Source organism: Lactuca sativa, chromosome 5, assembly GCF_002870075.4.
Source record: "Lactuca sativa cultivar Salinas chromosome 5, Lsat_Salinas_v11, whole genome shotgun sequence".
NCBI lineage: Eukaryota > Viridiplantae > Streptophyta > Magnoliopsida > Asterales > Asteraceae > Lactuca > Lactuca sativa.
The window spans coordinates 111144075-111150982 of NC_056627.2; the positions used below are offsets into that span (position 1 = coordinate 111144075).

Consider the following 6908-nt stretch of genomic DNA (forward strand, 5'->3'; position numbering starts at 1 on the left):
TATAAAAAAAGCGTAGCTGCTAGAGCCCCATATGTATCAGTCGGGGTCCCGTGATATTTTGTGATCAACGACTTTATGGTTGTCACAAACTACATTCAAACCAGCACCTCTTCGAGAAAAAGACAAGCCCAATGAACTACCATTCATTCTGATCGCAACTTTGTTTACCCAGTTCCCTTCACGACTAAAGGGTACATCCAGGGCTGGTCACATGGACCTACTTACCTTGCTTGTAGAATAACTGCAAATCTAACCTTTGTTTTATTGGTTTAATGCTACCAAGATGATTTCTTTATGCGCATCAAAGGACCTCGAGATGCTAATCCTTTAAAAAAGAGATGAGAAATTTGAAAGAAAAGAACTAATATACGGAACGAGAGCACACCGTGGAAATACATCGGTTTCTTACTAGTGCAAAGGAACTCTTTCTTGGCAACTTCTAACGATGTGTATCGTCCATATCACTAGATCAATCGGTATCTTTACAAATTTATAAAGCTTTCATTTCAATTCATACTTAGCCACAAGCAATCTACGTTTGTGATCTCGTATATTTTGCTTCTCTGACATCTTACTGACTTTCCCCGTCATCTTTTTGAAAAAAATCCGCTCCACGGTGCTAAAGTCTCATCTTTTATATTGTCTGAAGTTACTTTAGTGACATTGAACCCTCGAATATGTTCAAAGATCTCGAATGGATCTTCAAGTTCTAAGGAGAATTCGCAAAACTCCATTTCCATCAAAAATTGAATGGACTTTTCTTATATTTCTACTAGAAAATCTAAAAGAGACATTACTACGAAGATTCTTACCAAAAAAATTAGATATTCCATGCCCTCGGAGAGTGCTTTTCCATGCTAGGTCACTGACATACCCTTTTTTGTCTTGATTTTTTTTCCTAATAATGGATAGGATTGAAACTCCTTTCCTTTTGAAGGTTCTTGGATGATAGGTTAGAGGGTGCTGCCTTTGGTTCTACTCTTATTTTACATGATCTAGGAATTTCCATAAAGTTGGCGCTTGAGCAACGAATCCTAACGTGATACATCTTCACAGTGAAAATTGAGTGTAAACAATCTTTTTTTTTCATTCCTAGTATCGATAGAATCAGCACTGTGAACTATCTGCTTCAAAAATGATAGTTGTAAAAACATTAGAGAAATATATCGTAGTGTACAATAGATTTTAAGTAATGTGGATCACATTAGTAGGAATATAGGCCAATCTCTAGCCTCTATCCTTTTCTTTTCTGTTGGCATATCGCATTCACGCCCCCACTTGATTGTTGTTGTTAGAACACCATAATATTCGTCGTTTTGGGCTTAATGATCTCAATGGTGAATTGATCATTTGATATCCTTCCTCTTATGAGAGGATGGAATGAAATAAAATTAATGAAATGTGCCATGGCTACTGAATAACCTCCTTTTAAATTAGAAAAAAAGGCTTTGACCTTTCAATTCGTTCACTAAATCTTGTTCGGTTCCATCCAAGCTCGGTTTTGTGTGAATGTTCATGGAAGAAGAAAAAGCGATTCACCAGCCACTACATCTATCAATCCCACCAAATCATTAAACCTGACGGCAACTCACTCTTTGAATGATTCGCTGGTCACTAGATACAGGGATCCCACCTTATTCTCAAACCTGGTCACTAGGTTGATTGGAACTCCTTTAGGCTCATCCTGCATACTCATTATGGCGGTCCTAAGTCCTACATCCACCTAGAACATTTCTTCCTTTAAGCGTCAAACTTCAGATTTTAAGGCCTTTCCATTGCAAAAAAACTCTTGAGTTAGTTCTACAAAATGATAGACTCAAATAGATGGTCATCATAAGCTCTTTATTTTCCTTCTCTTCCAGTTCTATTAATCAAAAGGGCATCATGGACCAAGATCCAAAGGGATCAATATTTTACATTGATGTATCATACTCTTTCGACCAGGTCATCATAAGAAAAGACTACAAAATCTTTCTAAAGTGTTATAAAGAGGGAAGGTGCACTACAACTAACATAATATCCTCTTCCTTACTCCCCTAAGAATCCAAGGGTGACCTTTGGATATTGTCATGACGCTTTGGTTACGAAGCTTATCGGGGTCTAGGTTTATGGATGGATTCCGTAATCGAACGTGCCTGCAACTTAATCAATATCATCAACATGTTGCGACTGGTTAGGCTTGCTCGATTTTGTTTGAAAAAAAGTAGGTTAGGAGTTCCTTTATTAGTACACCCTCGATGCTAGTAAGGTCAGGACCGTGGTCATACGTCTCCAGTTTGCCGACGTATCTTCTTGTTGAGATTTACCAAACAAATGGGTTGGTTTGGCTATCAACTATATGTGCGAGTCATATACTTCTAGGCTCCATTGGATGACACGACATTCTCGTTTAAATAAATAGATGTCAGTCGTACTTGTGATGGTTCCTCAGGATCCAATGTGACCACATCACTTACGTCTACGTTGCCATGATATTTTTCTATGGAAGCAGGTGAGCTGTTAGAAGTTTGGCCTACTTTTTTTGTCGTAGGGAGGGATTGACCTTTCTAACACATATTCACTCATACCATCATGGCCCCACTGATTTCTTTTCAATCGGAGCATCCAGCAGCGCAACCCGGTTCTACTTGACTAAGCCAGTGCTTATCCAAGGAAGGAATTTGCTTTACCTAACACATTTTTTGATAACAAGGCAAAAAGCCCAAACCTGACATTCATTATTTTCAAATGAAAAGTGACCTGCCATACCTACTCGTATAAAAAGTGAGACTTTACTAAATAAGAAAAACTCCTTCTATCTTATTAGTAAAACACTAACGTGCGCCCTACAAATAAACTCAAGTTTAGCCTTGATGAATACGACAACCATACTGATAGAAATGGTAAAAATGTGCTCAAGCAACATATCTTACTAATATAATAAGAATTTAGGGCCTATCTAAGCCATATGGTTGTAAAGATACACCTCGAAAGTCGATCTTACCCTCTATGGTTTTAGTAAAGGGCCTTTTCAGGCTCGTGCTAGGCACTCAAGTTTTTTGGCTTCCCTAAAATAGTAAATTGAAAAGTTGGTAAAAACCTGCCCATTATTTTAGTCAGAATGAGTCCCCAGCACCATGGGACATTGGCTTCTGCCAATAGTGAGATATTAAGGATCGCATCCCATACATATTCTACATTATAGCCTGCAACTGATTCAACTTTTGCTTTTGGGAGATCAAACAAAGCTCGATTAGTTTTTGCTAGACAAGAAATAAAGAACAAAACCAATATAGGGAACAAGGTAATACCTGACCATATCTGCTTTCCCACCATGACAATCTCACTCGAAATATGGGGACCTACACATATTAGTACAGTATACTGGGGTCCCCCTCCTGAACCAGACGTGCAAGTTTCCATGCATGTGGCTCATCCATGCTTTTCTATTCCTCTTAGCCACCTATTATATTAATATAGTCTCATTCGGTTCGGCTTTATTCATCTATACTATTTGTCACACACGATGTGACAACCCGATATTTCGAGTCAATGTAATGTAAAACCGATGAAATTTAGGTCAAAATGTAACCTTCCTAAAATCTTGTTCGGATTAAATAAAGTAGTAGGAATCATATCAAGGTTTGCCTACATAAAAAGAACGTCCAAATCTGACTTCGGATGAGGAAGTTATGAAATTTTGAAGAAATTCCTTAATCAGGTCATTTTAATAAATAAATAATAAAAATAATTTCGGAATTTGCCAACGGAATCTAAACGAAAGTTGTAGATCATGGTCTCACCTTCGCGTGGATATAAAGAACGTCAAAAACGGAGTTCGTATGAGGGAGATATGAATTTTTGAAGTTTATTTATAATAAATATAAATTTAATTATAAATTCCTGGTAATATCCGAAGGGGAGTCATCGGATTGGACCGAAGTACGCCCTGCGTACCTTCGTACACCCCGCGTACTGAGATCGAGGGTCTCGGATCGTCCACGTCGCACTATCCGAAGAATTCTAAACCGTCCGACCCGTCCGAAGCTCCGACCCGTCCGAAGCTCCGACCCGTCCGACCCGCTGTCCCGTCCGACCCGCTGTCCCGTCCGACCCGCCGTCCCATCCGACCCGCGTACCCAGCAACCCGTCCCATCCGAACCGAGGCAGTCGAGGCTTCGGTCATGCATGACGTAGGCGTACGCGCTGCGTACAAGCGTACGCCCCACGTACGGAGGCGGTTCAGCCTTCCTATAAATAGGATGCGAGGCTTTCCAAAAATGTTGCTCATTTCTCTTCTCTCTCTCACAACCTTGCCTCGTTTTCCATGCCCGTTATAACCCGAAGCTCTGGTATTTTTGCTCAAGTCCCGAGGGTCGATTTTACTCCCGAGATTCCCGAGAATCCCGAGAAAAATCCGTTTTCCGAGACGAAACTCTGCCCGGTTTTCCATCTCGCTTTCTTCAATCAATCAAGTGAGTTTCATACCCCTTAATCAACCTGTTAAATATTCTAAATGCTTTTATATGCTTTCAAAGGGGGGGAATACAAGTTAAATACTTATAGTTATTGTTTCAATCACATGTGATTGCACTAATCACATGTGATTAATAACTAGGGAAATCAGTGATTTTATCACTATTCAAACTATCTATCAAACTGTTTTACTTCTAAATGTTTTCCAAACCCATTTACTTTTCGAATTTACACTGCAACTGTGATTTAAACAAATGTTCCTTATACTTAATCTGTTTTAATCAAATCTACGCCTTCAAATTGTTTTATAGATTGACATCAAGTCAATCTTTCTTTAAAAATAATACTTATGTTTCAAATGTCTTATAAATACTTATTTATGTTTTTATATTAGAAATTGCATGCCCATACATGTATAGACGTATAAATAATGTTTAAAGGGCTTAGGAAGGCCATCCACCCTATTTCCTTTTACTCGATTTGGATGTGGTCTGGTGGGATTTTGGGTGACCATCCGAAGGTCGTTTCCATGTTAAGTATATATCAAATATACATATATAGACATAAAAGTACTTCCATAACCATACGTACTAGACGCACCGTTAACAAGTTACCATCGGTGTAACACAGAACCATACTATTACAACTGCTAGATCAATGAGTCAGTTCATTCATGAGTCTATAGTAGGAAGAGAATATATACAACTATACTACGAGAACATATACAACTATACTAGAACAAGAAACATTTCATCACATATGCAAGAATACGATAACAAATGTGATCCACTGTATCGGAGCATGCCTTAAATGTCATGGCCCGAGTTGTAGCCAGAATTCTCTTGGAGGGAAAGCATTGAGTTTGCATATAGATCTATACTGGATTGACTATCCTACACCTTGCTGCTAGCTACAGCGGGACCTGCAGGTCTGCGGGTGCCAAACGTCATTCCGTTATTACGACCGTTCTTTATGCCGTTGTTATCAGTCGATAGTATGGTGCAATTATCACATTATACCTTAATATAAATCCGGTTTAAGGTAGTAGTAATTAGTACAACAGTAGTTCTTATTATACAAAACTACAGTACTACAATGATTTACCCATTTCATATTTTGGTGATAATCTCACTTAAGCATTAATGTACAAACTATATTTTATCAAATGATAGTTATACTTGGGTAATTACACACTTTTACAACAGACGAGTTTACAAAACATTTAAGCCTCGGTAGAAGGTTACTTTTATAGAAAATATAGGATTTTCTGAGAGATTCAAACTTTTGCAAACACTTTTAAACATTTACTTACATTTTTACAAACTTATACATTGAGACAGGTTCAAACGTTTTTGACAACGAACATTGACACTAAAATACTTATGAACTCACCAGCTTAATGCTGATAAACTCTTTCAAAATAACTTGTATTCTCAGGTCATCAGTAGACAGGTACCGATGCCAGCTTTTGAGATGATGGAGCGTACTCAAGACTCATCATTTTATTATTTTGATTTACGTTATATTTTTTGTGTCTAAAACTGTACAAAACACGCATGTATTAAATTTATATATTTAATGCAATGGATGATGTTGTTTGCCTATTTACATTTACTGTGTTGTGATTACCTTACATGACGTCCTCCGCCCCAGAACGTTTCCGCCGTTCTTGGTTTTGGGGTGTGACAGATTGGTATCAGAGCATTGTTTATAGTGAATTGAGTATATCAACCCATAAAAGATATACTAAACTATAAACCCATTAGGGATTAAACTCTGACCAAGAGTCTATACTTTAAATAATAAAATATTTAACTAAGTATACTAGTCTGCATTCATACTAAAATAAGTGTCACAATGACAAGAACAAAAGTATTACGATTGTTAAATATCACAAGTGAGCTCGGGGATGTATGGTCAGTCCTGGGAATGGCATAGCCTGATCAACTATGCTGATCCTAGGAGTGATTAGCACATGCCTTAGAATGGTTGTGATAGGTTAACAAGTCTAAAAACTTACCAACAATACCACAAGAAGATCAATAGAACTTAAACTTAAAATACTATAGGAGTATTTTGCGCTACTAGTTACACGTATACTATATTCTTATACCTCTATTCTCGCGTAGATCTTGATGGCTAGATATCCATCATGGCGACCCGTACTTTCCCAATGAATGCAATGCCGGGTGGATCGATGAAGAGCCCGAAGTTGATCATCCAATCCCTTTGGATGATCACCTTGCAGAAGGCTTTTCAGATGGATCCGACTCCGAGCCTAAAGTCAACAACCTGAACCGCTGGAGTAATGATCAGGGTCAACCCTTACAATACTTTGGGGACCGAACCTTTTACAACGTCAGCGATGGTGGCTCTACTGACCGGGCTCTGCCTGTCATTATCCGCAGAATAGCTCGTATTGTCGAGCAAGGTGGAGCAGCCGTCGACCGGGT

General features: G+C 38.5%; 1 pseudogene; it reads right to left on the reverse strand.

The window, feature by feature from the left end:
• Positions 1 to 571: 571 nt before the first annotated feature.
• LOC111889013 (60S ribosomal protein L5, mitochondrial-like) lies at positions 572 to 3315 on the reverse strand (annotated as a pseudogene).
• Positions 3316 to 6908: the final 3593 nt, after the last annotated feature.